General features: G+C 41.4%; 1 long non-coding RNA gene across 1 annotated transcript in view; it reads left to right on the top strand.

Moving 5' to 3' along the window:
• The window catches only part of LOC137371035 (uncharacterized), a 166,589-nt gene that overhangs the window by 59,175 nt on the left and 91,680 nt on the right, over positions 1-15,734 (top strand). The window contains exon 2 of the long non-coding RNA XR_010975172.1: positions 13,658-13,792. This is a non-coding gene — a long non-coding RNA (uncharacterized lncRNA). The remainder of the gene's footprint in view (positions 1-13,657; positions 13,793-15,734) is intronic.

Consider the following 15,734-nt stretch of genomic DNA (forward strand, 5'->3'; position numbering starts at 1 on the left):
CAGCAAGTTCCCACAAACAGCAATGTGATAATGACCAGCAAATCTATTTTTATATTGGTGATTGAGGGATAAATATTGGCCAAAACACAGGGGATAACTCCCGTGCTCTTCTTCAAAATAGTGCCATGGGATCTTTTACATTCACCTGAGAGGGTTGATGGGGTCTCATCCAAAAGTTGGCACCTCTGACAGTGTGGTACACCCTTAGTACTGCATTGGAGTGTCAGACTAAATTTTTGTTTCAAGTCCTGAAGTGGGACTTAAATGCACCACCTTCTACCTCCGAGGCAAGAGCACTAACCAACACAGCCATAGGTGGTACACTGCCAGTACTACATGTGAGTGTGTTTGCTGAAAAAGGCCAAGCGAAGAGCAAACAAAAGCTGTAATGAAGGTTTTGATGAGTCAAGAGACAGATGAACAAAGAGAAACAAAGCTAAAGATTTTATAAGACCAAAATGAAAGAAAACAGATTAAATAGAAGAACAGGAAAATTCAAAACCAAGAAACTGCTAAGTTGGTGGAAGGAATGAAAAAAAGGGTTCTAAAAGAATTAAAAGGAAATGACAGATTAAAGAAGGACTTTATAGTCTCTTTAAGTTTACTTAAATGAATAATTAGCTCAATAAAGTAAATTTCCGATTAATTTATCACAGTTAACCGATGTTTTAAACAATTAATGTTCTTCGGGTTAAGTTTTATTGCACTCTGAATTGGAAATAAATGTAATTTGATTTTCTATTGAGTGTACTTTTATTGAATTTGATTTTAATTAGGGCAATTATTAATAAAAGTGCATTTGTTTATAATGAACTTAAAGAAATGAACAAAGCAATGAAGTACTGAGTAGAAAGCTGGAGTTGGGCTAATGAGCAGGAAATACATTGCCCCTGGAATTTACCACTGATTGTTCTTCAAGAGTAGTCATGCTAATCTGTCCTTCTTTCTTAAACTTACTGCCATTCTGAATGGTAGTAAACACACAGGAAATCTGCACCATTCACTACAATAGTTATTTGACAAAGTTTCCAGTCATTAACGGGCCCTTAAGTTTTGTTTCTTACTCCATGTCACTTTTCTGGATTCTGGGATCATTTATTTCATGAAAAAGATTTGGACATAAGTGTGTTTAATGTGCTTTGGGCGGAAGATTGTCTGAAAGGAAGTAGTTTCCCAAAACAGCCCCATGCTGGGTTGCCCATCTATAGGCAGGCGAGAGATGATTTAAATGTGGAATGGCCAGTTGTTCTGCATTGAACCCAAACAATGGCCCATTCGTTGGCAATGCCTGGTTAATCAGGAATCACATGGATGTTGACAAATTCCTTTGACCTCAGCCAGTCTTTAAAAGGCGGCTTTTTAAGAATCAACGCAAACTCCTGAGGTCAGTCAGTGGATCATCAGAAAGGCTTCAAAAGCAGTAAAGCAGCAGAAAGCACTCTAACAAAAGAAGTGACCTCTGCACTGTCAGCAGGACAGATAGTAGGGTGAAGCTATCTTTCTATACTGGGTAAGAATCCTGCCAAGTGGACTAACCTACACGAGTTCTTTAGTTTCATAATGACACACATAACAAAGTTGAACTAATTGTACCAAGTGACTTTCATCACCCTCATGTGCTCTACATGTTTTATCTATTCTGGAATAAAGCAGCTTAGGAACTGAACCAAATGACACATCACCTGGTGTTACCTCAGTGCACCTTTCGAGAGATAAAAGGAGTGCAGGTGCTTAAAACACAGATCATAAAATAGCTTTTTTGTTACATTTTTGGATCCCACGATGATGCTTACAGGAACAGCACAGTGGGAGTCAAATTCTGCAAAAAAACAAGCAGCCAGACCGCATAAGTGAACGACAAATGCCACTGAACCTGATTAGATACTTGTGGAATTTTCAAATTCACAACTTGTCTTCCACTCCTTTTAAACTAGAAACAAAAATAAAAGTTATCCTAATTCAATGAAACTAATGAAGGAATTCAGGAGAAACTTCTTTACTCACAGAATGATGAGAGTGTGGAACTCGCTGCCAAATGGAATAGTTGAGGTGAATAACATAGTTGGAGTTAAAGGGAAGAACACTGAAACGGTAGGTACAATTATTAAGAAAGTCTGAACAGGCTGGGTTCTTTTCTCTTGCAAAAAGAAAAGTGAGTGATCTGATAGAGGTCCTTAAAATTATGATGAGATTTTAAAGGTTAGTCATAAGGAAGACGTTTTCACTTGTGGGTCAGTCCAAAACTAGGAGGCAGAAATATAAGACAGTCACTAATAAATCCAATAAGGGATTCAGGAGAAACTTCTTTACTCACAGAGTGGTGAGTGAGCATGTGGAACTCACTACCATATGGAGTAGTTAAGGTGAACAGCATAGATGCAATTAAAGGAAAGCTAGATAAAAACATGAGAGAGAAAGAAATACAAGTATATGTTGATAGGATGAGATGAAGTAAGATTGGAGGAGACTCGTGTGGAGCATAAACTCTAACATTAAACTGTTGGGCCGAATGGCCTGTTTCTGTGCTGTAAAATACAATGCACTATGTTATTCTATATAACATTGGAAGAAAAATCAATTACTATTTTTACATATTAGCTGAATCACCACTACTTTTCAACACCAAGAGTAAAATAGATCCACTCTGAAAGGTGTTAATTTTTTTTCTACTTTTCTCTCCTCTTCTCCTGAAGACACTGGCACCTACTGGGATACAGTTCCCCAAGTGCCCCAGGCTTCAACCGCTCTCAAGTGAGCATTCTTCCCTGCGTGAACAAAAACAATGACATTTGGCCAACTGTTCAAATGTGGGGTCCTTAGACCTCAGTCCAGTCTTTCTCTCCGCCATTTCCACTCAAACTTTCCAACAGAAACCATTGGATAGTGATCAGAGGTAGTGGTTGTAGCTAACTTTTCACTAGTGGAGGTAATTTTAACTGACATCACCAAGCATGGGTGAGGGTGAATTGGCAGCCTGGCTTACACCTGGCCTGATGTTATTTCCCAAGTGGATAAGCAAATCAGGCAAGGTATAAGCAGACTTCTAATTCCCTATCACTTATTTTTTGCCTAGCAGGAAAGTTAAAATTAACCCCTCCCCCATCCCCATTCCCTAACTCCAGAGTATCCGAAGCCAACTTTGGCGTCCCTGCCATTGCTGAGATCAGCTAATTCAACAAGGACCAGGCATCAGCTATCAGACCTTCCCAATCTTTGTGGTTCAAAACCACACTGGGGCCGTACCTTTACCCACTAACCAGGGGAAAGGCTGGTTATTATTATTAATAATGTGTACCAAAATAATGGAACATTTTAAGTTATCCTTTTTATCTACAATTTCTGCTCACATAAACATCAAATTCAATAAGCTCTTAATTTCAGTCAATCTTATTCCACTCAAAAGTAAAGAAAATTATACTGCCAAGTGCTGAGTTGCTCCTGCTGTTTCCTTTTCTATATTCCAAGATATCTGGCAGTTACCGGTGGTCTAAACACATTGAGGCGCCCGTGGGATTTACAAATGTCACATTATTTTTTTATCGATTGACCCAGTATCCATTCTTTGAGGAGATTGAGTTCTGTTAGCTGCTCTGCTGAAGATTCTTTTTTTAAACAAGGAAAGATTTTTTTCCTAAACATCGTTGTATAGAACTTGAGCTTCTTGTATTCCTCCCATGGCTCTCGGAAGATTGCTCTCTAAAGTTCGCTTCAGAAGCAAAAGGTTCCAGCTTTTGAAGATGTGTCTGTCACACAATGATCAAAACAATAGTTCTATTTCAATATGTCAGAAGTGTATAGATATATTAATATTTCTCCAGGATTAAAATGAAACAAGCCTTGCCCATTAGAGGTGCATATTAGCAAATCACCCACACCCTGCCCACGATTTTCTGTCCATTAATTTTAATATTACAAGATATATCCCATTAGGTAGTAATGAGTAAGTACATATATATTGAGGTTGATGTCTTTGTTAAAATGGTAAAGAAGGATTTCATTAAAATGCATGAATGTGCTTATGATGTAAACCACACCTGCCAGGAATGAGGCATATTAATTTCGTCATATGGAACATTAATTTTAATCTCTTACTGGACTGAAAACATGGATGCACCTGCATTCTAACAGGACAGTGGCTGGAAACATTTGCATACGAAGAGACAGTTGCCTGGAGAAGACAATGGAACTGCTCCCTGATTCAAGTAACCAAATGGATTTTGATCACAAGACATTGACTGTGTGAAAGTCAGCATTCCAGCCCCCTGCTCGGGATGTCTACTAAGATTAAAAGAATCCACAAAACTCGCCGGGCAGGTTGTCCTGGAAAAAAAAAGAGCTAGTCACTTGACTGGCCTGCTGGCCCAGGTTTGGTTTGAATTGTGTTCACAGAGCAGTTTGGGTCAGACTGCAATTTGAAGACAAAACAGAAGGAAGGTCTCTCCCTGTCTCTCCCTCTCTCATGAAAAGAAGAGACTGCAACTGGATTTCAAGAAGACAGAAAACCAGTGAAACAGGTTTGAAAGTGTGCACTGAGCCCCAAAGAGACAGCAAGATTTAACTGCAACCAAAGACTTTACATTGAACTCAAAAGCCAGTAAATGAACTCCAGCTATTGCTTCAAACCTTTCCCCTTGATTCTTTCTTCTTTTCTGTCTATATCTGTATGCGTGTTCATCGTATATGCATGCTACTGTGGTCACATCGTGTATTTTTAGTAGTTTTAACTGAATTAGAGTTTTAAGGTTAATAAACTTACAACTTCCTTGTTTAAATCTAAGAAAACCAGTCTGATTGATTTCTTTGCCATTACAATTGGAGAGCAAGGATTCACTGAGGAGAAGCTAAAAACAAGGTGTTTTTATAAATTAAACCCTGTTAGGGTCAAACCAGGAAATGGCTGAGAGGGAACTTCTAGACCCCTTTCTCACCTGGTCATAACAGTGCTCATTACTAATACAGTGAAACTCAAATTAAACCCTATTGCCTGTACTTTTAACTGGTTTAACACTTTTATGACAGTAAATCAGAGAACTAAACACTTGCTCTAGCACTTATACAGTTGAATTCCAAATGTTTACTCAGTTGTGTGTTCTGTGTTATTTTTCATGCTCTATTCTTTCAGCAAGACAATAAGTAAAGTTATGCATCAGAGATTTTATTAAAACATTTGATTGCAGCGAAAGTAATGTCTTGTGTAACATTTTAACTTTTGACATGTTTGGTTGATGTTGGAAAATGGACCTGAAGCCACACATGCTGGCCAGAATTTTACAACCCCCCCCCCCCCCCCCTCGCCCCAAAGAACGGACTTGTGGCTGGGGGTGCTGGGGGGCTGGGGGGTCATGGGGGAGGCCTAAAATGGAGTGGGAGGCTTGGGGGAGCCTCTCCAATTTACGTGGGGGTGGCAGCAGTGAGAAATGGTCCACCCACCTGAGGCCAATAAAGGCCCTTAAGTGGCCAATTAATGGTCACTTAAGGGCCTCTGCCCCAGCTGCCCCAACTGCCCCCATCGCTCCCGTTGGCACTGCTGGGACTATGAGTTGCCGGCCCACTGATTGGCCAGCAGCTCCATTAGGCAGCACTTCCCACCTGAATGAGGTGGAAGTCCCACCTAGGACCAATTAAGGGACTGAGGACCGTAAAATCTAGTCTGGATCCCCAGACCCGGTGGAGGCAGGATCGCCACCAACTTTTTGGTTGGTGGACAGCTCCCCTCTGGCCACTGTAAAATTCCGATCGCTGATCCTGTGATCTGCATTATTCCAGGTGAGACCTTGGCCAGAGATGTATCAGGAATGTGCCAGGGGTGTACCAGTCCTGGCTATTGAGTTGGCTTTGCTGAAGTGCAGGAAAATAAATAATAGGTTGATGAATTGCATTTGAAAAATCCGAATTTCACGTGGACAAGTCTAGTCAGTGACTGAGGTAATGATGAGACAAGTTATAGCATATCCTTTTAGGCCGTTGCTCAGGATCAAGGATGAAATGCTTCCACTCCAGTTTGATGGGTTGTGAAATGGATGTTAAGTTCAATGCATGATCTGCAGACTCTGTCACATTTGGGGCAAGTGGTGCTTGAAGAGTCAAGTAGATAAGTAACTTGGAGGTTTGTGCACTCCCTCTGATGCCTCAACTTCACCTCTGCACACCCCTGACAAAGTCCTACGAGGTGTACAATGCCTTCCCAAATGAGCTTTCTCCATCAAGGATGGTCACAAGCCAGAGGCTCCTACGAGTCGATCGGGACCCTTTGAGGACATCTCTAAAGCGTTTCCGCTGTCCTCATGGGAGTCTCCTGCCGCGACCAAGTTCTGAGTAGAACAGCTGCTTTGGGGGTCTGGTGTTAGGCATGTGAATGGCATGTCCTGCCCAGCAGAGCTGATTTTGGATGATTAGTGGCCCAATGCTGGACAGTTTGGCTGGGGAGAGTACACTCCTGTTGGATCGCCTTTCTTGCCACTGGATTTGGAGGATCTTGCGGAGGCACCTAGAACCATAGAACTATAGAAGCATAGAAAAATTACGACACAGAAGGAGGCCATTCAGCCCATTGTGTATGTGCCGGCCGAAAAAAAAACTAGTCGCCTAATCTAATCCCACCTTCCAGTACCTGGTCCATAGCCTTGCAGGTTACAGCACTTCAGGTGCAGGTCCAGATACCTTTTAAAAGAATTAAGGGTTTCTGTCTCCACCACCGTTTCCTGGCAGTGAATTCCAGACACCCTCCACCCTTTGGGTGAAAAGTTCCTCATGCTCCCTCTAATCACCTTAAATCTGTGCCTCCTGGTAATTGACCTCTCCGCTAGGGAAAACAGGTCCTTCCTGTCTACTCTATCTAGGCCCCTCATAATTTTGTACACCTCTATTAAGTCACCCCTCAGCCTCCTCTGTTCTAAGGAAAACAACCCTAGCCTATCCAATCTTTCCTCATAGCTGCAACTTTCGCGCCCTGGCAACATTCTTGTAAATCTCCTCTGTACTCTCTCCACAGCAATTATGTCCTTCCTGTAATCTGGTGACCAGAACTGTACGCAATACTCCAACTGTGGCCCAACCAGCATTTTATACAGTTCCAGCATTACATCCCTGCTTTTGAATTCTATACCTTGGCCAATAAAGGAAAGCATTCCATATGCCTTCTTCACCAGTCTATTTGCCTGTCCTGCCACTTTCAGGGACCTGTGGACATGCACTCCAAGGTCTCTCACTTCTTCTACCCCCCTCAATATCCTCCCGTTTATTGTGTATTCCCTCGCTTTATTTGCCCTCCCCAAATGCATTACCTCACACTTATCTGGAGTGAATTCCATTTGCCACTTTTCCACACTCAACCAAACCATTGAAGTCATTCTGGAGTCGACAGCTATCCTCTTCACTATCAATTACATGGCCAATTTTTGTGTCATCAGCAAATTTCCCAATCATGCCTCCCACTTTTAAGTCCAAATCATTAATATATACCACAAACAGCAAGGGACCCAACACTGAACCCTGTGGAACGCCACTGGTGGTACTTCAGTGCTTTGAGGTGCCTGTTGTAGGATGTCCAAGTATACGAAGCATAAAGGAGCGCAGGGATCACTGCTCCAGGTAAACTACGATCTTAGTCTCGGGTTTAAGATCCTGGTCCTCAAATACTCTCTTCCTTAGTTGGCCAAAGGCTGAGATGGCACATTGGAGGCTATGATGAACTTTGTCGTCTATGTCTGCCTTTGCGAGAGGAGGCTCCCAAGATATGGAAAATGGTCCATATATAGCATATCCTTGGTGATGGGACATGCTGTTCAGTGTTCACTGTTGCCTATGAAGTATTATGTGTGCTCTGCCCATTCCTAATCCAACTGATATTCTTAAGGTAACAAATTTGAAGGATGCCAAAGATTGAGAGCACTATATAAACTGGCTACTGTGTAACACCAGATGATTCGTTTGGGCGGGGGAGGGGCACAGGAAAAGACCAAATGTTTGCTCTGTTACTAGAGGTTTTCAAATGCATTGGTGTGGTTTTTGTAGGCTCCCTAGGCCGTGGTGCCATGAAGATGTTCATGGGGTGAGATGAAGTGGGGTGGAATGAGACTCATGTGGAGCATAAACACCAGCATGGACCTGCTGGGCCTGTTTCTGCGCCGTAGGTACTTAGTAATTTTTTGTAGTTCTATTCCATTCCACATATATTGTTGTGTAATTTAACAAGTACCTTTAATAATTAAGGTTATTAGAGGTTTTTTCCTTAAACATGTTGCCAGATATCAATAATTGTGTTGAGGTAAGAGAAATTCATGCACGTCTGTTGTGCCTTTTTGAAATAATACCTTTGACAAATTGGTATGGTTACATTTTCTAGGCAACTTCTACTACTGCTGTATTACCAGTTTTGAATTTCCAAGCCAACATGAGAATCTAGATAACCACTAAGATAATTATGCAGAGGACTCTCAGTATTTATGAAATCTATTAAATATCCTCAAATCTCTGGTTGGTAGATCACTTCTCTGTGCCCACTTCCGTGAACATAGACATTATGCAGAATATATAAACATCAGGTACAGTTGGGTATTTTGCTGTGGGAATTGGGTGAATTGCTCTCGCAAGTAGAGGAGGGAAAAAAATAAACTGAGAAAGGAATAATGATCAGAAAAGGGTGCATCCAAACTACAAAACTGAATGGGGCATGAAGCTGCCATCAGGCATTTGAGACTAAAAAGAGATCAGAGATGAAGATTGAGAGAATATACTTCAAGTATACTTCAATGAGGCATAATAACAAAGAACAAAGTGACGAAACATTTGAGCGGTCCTTAATTAGCTTAGAGGCTGGAGCAATTGATTTATAAGTCTCACGTGTGTATGCCCATTGGTTCAATTTCTGTAAGAGAGAAAAATACCAAAGAAGGCCTGAGGCTTTTATTAATGCATCTCTATTAATATTACTGGAAAATATATAGAACCACCAATAGGTTTCGGCAATTGAAACTGCTCTGAGATTGATTGTTCAAGTCAATAGTTGTTAGGTATTAAGACAATGTTCTCCCATTAATTACTCTATATTATGACTCTTACAATGACCAGTTTTATATAATTAATCATCATTAACTAGAACAAGAATACTATGAGTAATGCTTAACCAAATTCATAACCTTGACATATTGAAAGTTTTTGAAAAAAAACTATTAATTCTGCATTTGATATTGTAGTCAAATATTAATGTTTATGATATATCTAGGAAGAACTAAAGATGTGATACTACAAACAGGAACTTTCTAAAGCTATTTATTTAGTCATGCTAATATATTAATGATGGAAAAACTTCATTAGATTCATAAATTGGGAGATTAATTAATATTCCAAAAGGTATGGTATTGAGATCTTCAATTTTTTAAAAACTTAAACATTGTGTTTCACGAGCTAGGATGAAATTTGCTGCTTAAATTTCTCTTCCCAACTCCTAGCATAACATGACAGTGTCAGTCATGGCTGAGTTGGTAGAGCTTTCAGCAAAAAAAATCAAAGCTGACACTCCAGTGCAGTACTGAGGGAGTACTGCACTGTTGGAAGTGCTGTCTTTCAGATGAAACTTTAAGCTGAGGCCCTGTCTGCCCACTCAAGTGGCCACAAAAGATCTCCCAATGTTATTTCAATGAAGATCAGGGGAGTTATCATTGGTGTCCTGGGCAATATTTATCCATTACAAAAACAGATCATCTGGTCATTATCACATTGTGGGAGCTTGCTGTCCAAGAATTTGCTGCCGCACTTCCTACATTACAACAGTGACTACACTTCAAAAGTACTTCATTGGATGTAAAATGCTTTGGAAAGTCCTGTGGTCATGAAAGGTGCTATATAAATGCAAGTCATTCTCTTTCCACTATATCGGGATAGAGAATTTCACTCTGTGCTGTAAAGTTAATGTTCATTATTAGATGTGTTTTAGCATGCTGAGTTCACTTCAATTGCATGTATCTGCTCACTTTCAAGCTCCTAAAGTTCCCTCAAAGCTAATTTTTTCCACCCGTTTACCTCATTTGCATTATGCACAGAACATTAGGCGTATATGTAAATTTGGATGAATTTGGCATTTGTCTCCCCTTTGAAACAAGCTTCATGTCCCCTGAAGTACCTGCCATCTATCTCAACCCTAGATCTGAAACCCAAAGCAATTCAAAGACAAATGCAATGAAAACAATCATGGTCCAAACCATATCCCAATCTCAGGCAGAAAAAGCTTTCCTTATTGTTATGTGGCTCTCTGCAAAAGCAACTCACCTAGTCCCACTCCCCACCCTTTGCCGTAGCCCTGCTTCAGATAATTATCCAATTCTCCTTTGAAGATCTCGATTTTATCTGCCTCCACCATATTCCCAGGCAGTGCATTCCAAATCCTAACCACTCATTGCATAAAAAAGTTTTTCTTCATGTCACCATTGCTTTGTTTGCCAATCACCTTAAATCGGTGTCCTCTGGTTCTCGAACCTTCCTCCAACGGGTGCAGTTTCTCCCTATCTACTCATGATTTTGAACACTTTTATCAAATGTCTTCTTTATCTTCTTTTCTCCAAGGAGAACAGCCACAGTTTCTCCAACTTATCTATGGAACAGAAGTTCCTCACCCTAGAACCATTCTTGTGAATCTTTTCTGCACCCTCTCTAAATGCCTTAACATCTACTTGACATAATGAGAACCAGTTCTGCTAACATCACCTGACCTCTTTTAACATCACCCTCTGCTTTCGCCATTGTTCATGGAATACGTATAGGGTGTAAGTTTTCACTTTGGTCTCAACTGAGAACTTGGGCGTAAATTGTACTTGAAATTGTGCTGGCTTGATTATAGTTCAAGGGCTGAATTTTGCGATGTCCCAGCGGGTCGGATGGTGGCATGGGGGCAGCGTAAAAATGACCGGGCCTGCCTCCACTTAACGGCCACTTAAGGGCCCTCGCCTGCCTCCACAGGTACTTTACCCATGGCAAGTGGGCATGCTGAGGACGTGAAAGGCCGCCCAGCAATAGCTGGGGGCCTTTCCACGTGCCGGGGAAGGTGCATAGCAGTCGGGCCACCCCGCCTCCCAACCCACCCCCGGGACCCAAGACGCATCCCCCCTCCCCCCAACCGACTACCCTTGCCTTGCCAGCACGGCCAATCGCCCCACTGGCGAGGCATGCCCAACTTAGCTGAAGTCCTGGCTCCATGGCGTCGGCTGGGCTGCGGCTCCCGGTGGCGCTGCTGGGACTAAGAGCTGCCAGTCCGCTGATTGGCCAGCAGCCCACTGAGGCGGGACCTCCTCCCTCAAGTGGGTGGAAGTCCCGCCTCGGGACATATAAGGCCTGGGGACCCATAAAATACGGGTAGGATCCCTGGGCTAGGTGGAAGCAGTTTCCGAAGTGGGGAAGCGAAGTCCCGTCCACCTTGGTAAAATCCCGCCCTATGTTTCTGCTAAAATTCATTATTTGCATAATCACAAAAGTCAAATCTTCCATGGTCCAGCACAGCTGGTCAGCACAATTGAACATCACCCTTTTCTTCACAAATATTCATAAAAATATTCATTAATATATTTAAGAGTGGTAACGTGGTGCAGTTTTATTAATGGAGCTGAAAATAGACTTATCAATAAAAATAAGCAATTTTACCAAGAGTGTATCTCTTGACTCCATCTGGGAGTCACATAACTTGAAATCACTGAAAATTACTTACCAAACTATTCCATAGTTTCATGATTTATAATTTTATTTAACATGTATAATCTTTTAAAATATTCCTACTAGTGCCTGTGGGCCTAAGAAAACAAGCTCAATTTGAAGGCACTCATCAAGTAGCAGAAACTCCTTGTTATTTCAATCTGGGGACGTGGCCAGTTTCGTTGGTGGGGCTGGCTTCACGCAAAACAATTTTTAAACTGGCATTAAAGATTGCAGAATCTTGGTTTATGCTCAACATAACTTATGTTTAAAATTCCCTGATCTTTTGCAATGGCGTTGGATGCTTTCACCCAGACTGTGCTGATAAAACGAGCAAGAACTTCACCCCACGTTGTTTATTTCTTTTCCTCTCATTCCCGCAAATACCACTGGTAAAGGATTTTAATCCAAAATATTCAATTGGACGATTTTCAACTGCTGCCCCACCTGCTTATCACCTGAGAAAGTGGCGACCAACAGCTGAAAATAAGATGCGCACCTTGGATAACTCTTTGCTGCCCAAGGTCTGCCTGAATCAATTTCCACTCAGGAGTTGAAATGGGCGCCTGGCACTTTCGAACAAAGCAAGCTGTTTAATTATGCAAATCAGGGTCCTTCGCCAGTTGGAAGGCTTCAAACACCATTTTCATGTACAAATCCTGACTTGGAACTATATCACCGTTCCTTCACTGTCACTGGGTCAAAGTCCTGGAACTCCCTCCCTAAAAGCAGTGTGGGTGTACCGACACCACATAGGCTGCAGCAGTTCAAGAAGGCAGCTCACCAAGGGCAATTAGGGATAAGAACATAACATAAGAAATAGGAGCAGGAGTAGGCCATTCAGCCCCTCAAGCCTGCCCCGCCATTCAATAAGATCACTGCTGATCTGCCCCAGACCTCAACTCCTCTTTCGTGCCAGCTCCTCATTGCCCTCAACTCCCCGATATTTCAAAAATCTATCTACCTCCTCTTTAAATACTTTCAGTGATCTTGCTTCCACAACTCTCTGGGGTAGAGAATTTCAGACAGTCACTACCCTTTGAGAGAAGAAATTCCTTCGCATCTCAGTTTTAAATGAGTGTCCCCTAATTCTGTAACCATGTCCCCTAATTTGAGATTCCCCCACTAGTGGAAACATCTTCTCAACATCTACCCTGTGAAACCCCCTCAGAATCTTGTACATTTCAATAAGATCACCCCTCGTTCTTCTGAACTCTAATGAATAAAGGCCTAACCTGTTTAGCCGTTCTTGATAAGTCAACCCCTTCATCCCAGGAATCAGCCTAATGAATCTCTTTTGAACTGCCTCCAATGCCAGTATGTCCTTTCTTCAATACGGGGATCAAAACTGTACACAGTACTCCAGGTGCGGCCTCACCAACACCCTGTACAGTTGTAACAAGACTTCCCTATTTTTAAACTTTAACCCCCTAGCAATAAAGGCCAAAATTCCATTTGCCTTCTTAATCACTTGCTGCACCTGCATGCTAACTTTTTGTGTTTGATGCACAAGCACTTTTTTGGAGTCTCTCTCCATTTAAATAATAGTCTGCCTTTTGATGGGCAATAAATGCTGGACTTGCCATGGATGCCCACATGCCATGATCGGTGGAGAGCTTTCAAAATTCAGGCCTTAGTCTGAGTACATTTTCTTTGGTGAATTTTGCTCCAAACTACTTGCAACATGTGCTCAGGCCCAAATGATATCAGCTCCCCACCAACCCGCCCAAACCCCCCAAAACCTCATCCCACCCCCACCAGGAGACGTCTTCTCAGTCCAACAACAGGCCTGACTTGCTGTTTCCATGCAGAACTCCACTGAGATTAGATCATTTAACACAGATCAGGATCTTTCTTGGTCATTCTATACTACAAGATTACTTACTGAGCCATCAAGAGAATTACATTTACAACTTATTGCTTCAATATTTCACTGATTTTTCTTGATGTAGCTTAAAATATTTGAACTGTCTTTCAGGCACAGTGATATACAGAGAGATGGATAGCAGCAAGAGTGTTCAATTCTAACTAAAAGAGTCATAGGACTATGAAACACAAAAATTGATCGGACAATTTCAAGAGGAGGGCAACTCCAAAGTGAAGTACTTTCAATGTAAGTTATTTCCCCCTGTAAGTCTCAAGGGCATAATTCACCAAAAACTGCCCTCTGTCAGGACATATTATTTACTGCACAGCAGCAAATCCCCAGGGATGCAGCTCAGGTCAAATAGAGGCTGTTTCACCTTCAGATGACAGCCTTGGTTGCAGCTGGTGAGTTTTCACTGAAAGAATGAATGAAGATTGTTAATCATTTTAATTTATCGATGGCAATCATTTTATAAATACTTTGTTGCTATGTAACTGGATGGTATAGAGTAATTTAATGACTGATAGTTTAGCATTGAAATTTAGGAATAGAAAGGATGTTGATCCCCATTGGAGAGGAGTTAGCTGGTGCTGACCTTCGCTGGGTTTGAATCATGATCTCTCGATGACCTGATGTCTCTGGTCTTATTTGGGTGCAGTACCAAGTTACGTTTTAACATTTTTCCAAACCGGCTTTTGATAAATTATATTGCTGGGACAAAAAGAGGGAAGTGCTTTACATGGACGGCACTTTCCCATAGAATATCATTCCCCTCAAAATAACAGGGGCTGATTCTGATCTTAGTAGTTCATTGAAAATTTAAGGAATAAAGAGTCAACAACATTGTTAGGACCAGGTGACCAGGGTTCCCTTTCAGCCTTCACCTAGTCTTAACGTAACAGGGTTTAATTTTAAACACACTGGTTTTTTTAGCTCCCCCTTAGTGAATCCTTGTTCACTGCTTTTTAATTGCAAGGCAAAGAAACCAGCCAAACAGATTTTCTTAAGTTTAAAAAAGAAAAATTGAAATTTATTAAACTTAAACTCTAATTCGGTTAACGCCTACAGATACACAATGCGCTCATGCTAGCATGCATATGCGATAAACAGACATGCAGATGGGGACAGAAAAGAGCTGAAGAAATAAAGTGGAAAAGTTTGAGGCAATATATGAAAATGGTTTTGGTTACTGTTCTTCAAGCTCGCTGTAGAGTCCTTGATTGTATGTAGATCTTGCTTTTCATTGGAACCCAATACTCTTCTTAAACCTTGTTTGATGTAGGAGACTTTTCTCTCCTGAGGTTCATATCTGCAGCGGATCCAGAGGCCTGTGAGAAAGAAATGGGAGCAGACAGGAGACATCTTCTCAGTCCAGCAGCAAACAGTCTTTCTCTCTCAAACTCTCTGTACAATTCAAAAAAACTCAGGTTGCCCAGCAGGTTAGTCATGTGACTAGCTGGATTGACCATGCCTGTTTGTGGATTTGGCCATCTTAGCAGTCATCTTGGAATGTGAGCTTCCTTACCTTCAATGTTTGGTGATCAAAGTCCATTGTGGATTGAATGTGTTAGGGAATGGTCCTTTGTCTCCACAGGCACTGTCTGTTAGTATGTAAAAGAAATTTCCAACCATGGCTGATCTGCTTAACAAGTCATTTCCTCGCTCCAGCAACAGTTTAAAATCAATGTTCATATGACAAAATTAATATGCCTCATTCTTGGCAGGTGGGGGTCTGCATGACACCATATACAGGCCTCTTATTCTACTTCGTCTTGAAGAAGAGCATTGATGTACATTTTACAGTTATACCCAATAAGCGTCTGCTATGATGACAGAATATTAGTGTTAGTCAACTGAATATGCACATGCTTACATACGTCTACCTTCATAAGGTTTCAGGGAACCCTACCCTTTATCAGAGTCGATGAATAAAAAGTTTATTTTAAGGGTTTGATCCGATCCCTTCATACTGTTTCAACAAATAAGAAACAGAAAACTGTCTGTAGAACAACATATTTTACGGACTGCTCCGACTTAAAGCTTACTGCAACGATTCATTCATGCACACCATCTCCCACTTTGTTAAGAATAATTCCAAAAGACATGGATGCATAACAATCTTCCTGCTAGCAGTGCCAAATCAATATTGACACTGAGGTCCATCTGGGAGAATAATGTAGACATTCAA

The sequence above is a fragment of the Heterodontus francisci genome, chromosome 6, assembly GCF_036365525.1.
Source record: "Heterodontus francisci isolate sHetFra1 chromosome 6, sHetFra1.hap1, whole genome shotgun sequence".
NCBI classification, from domain to species: Eukaryota; Metazoa; Chordata; class Chondrichthyes; order Heterodontiformes; family Heterodontidae; genus Heterodontus; species Heterodontus francisci.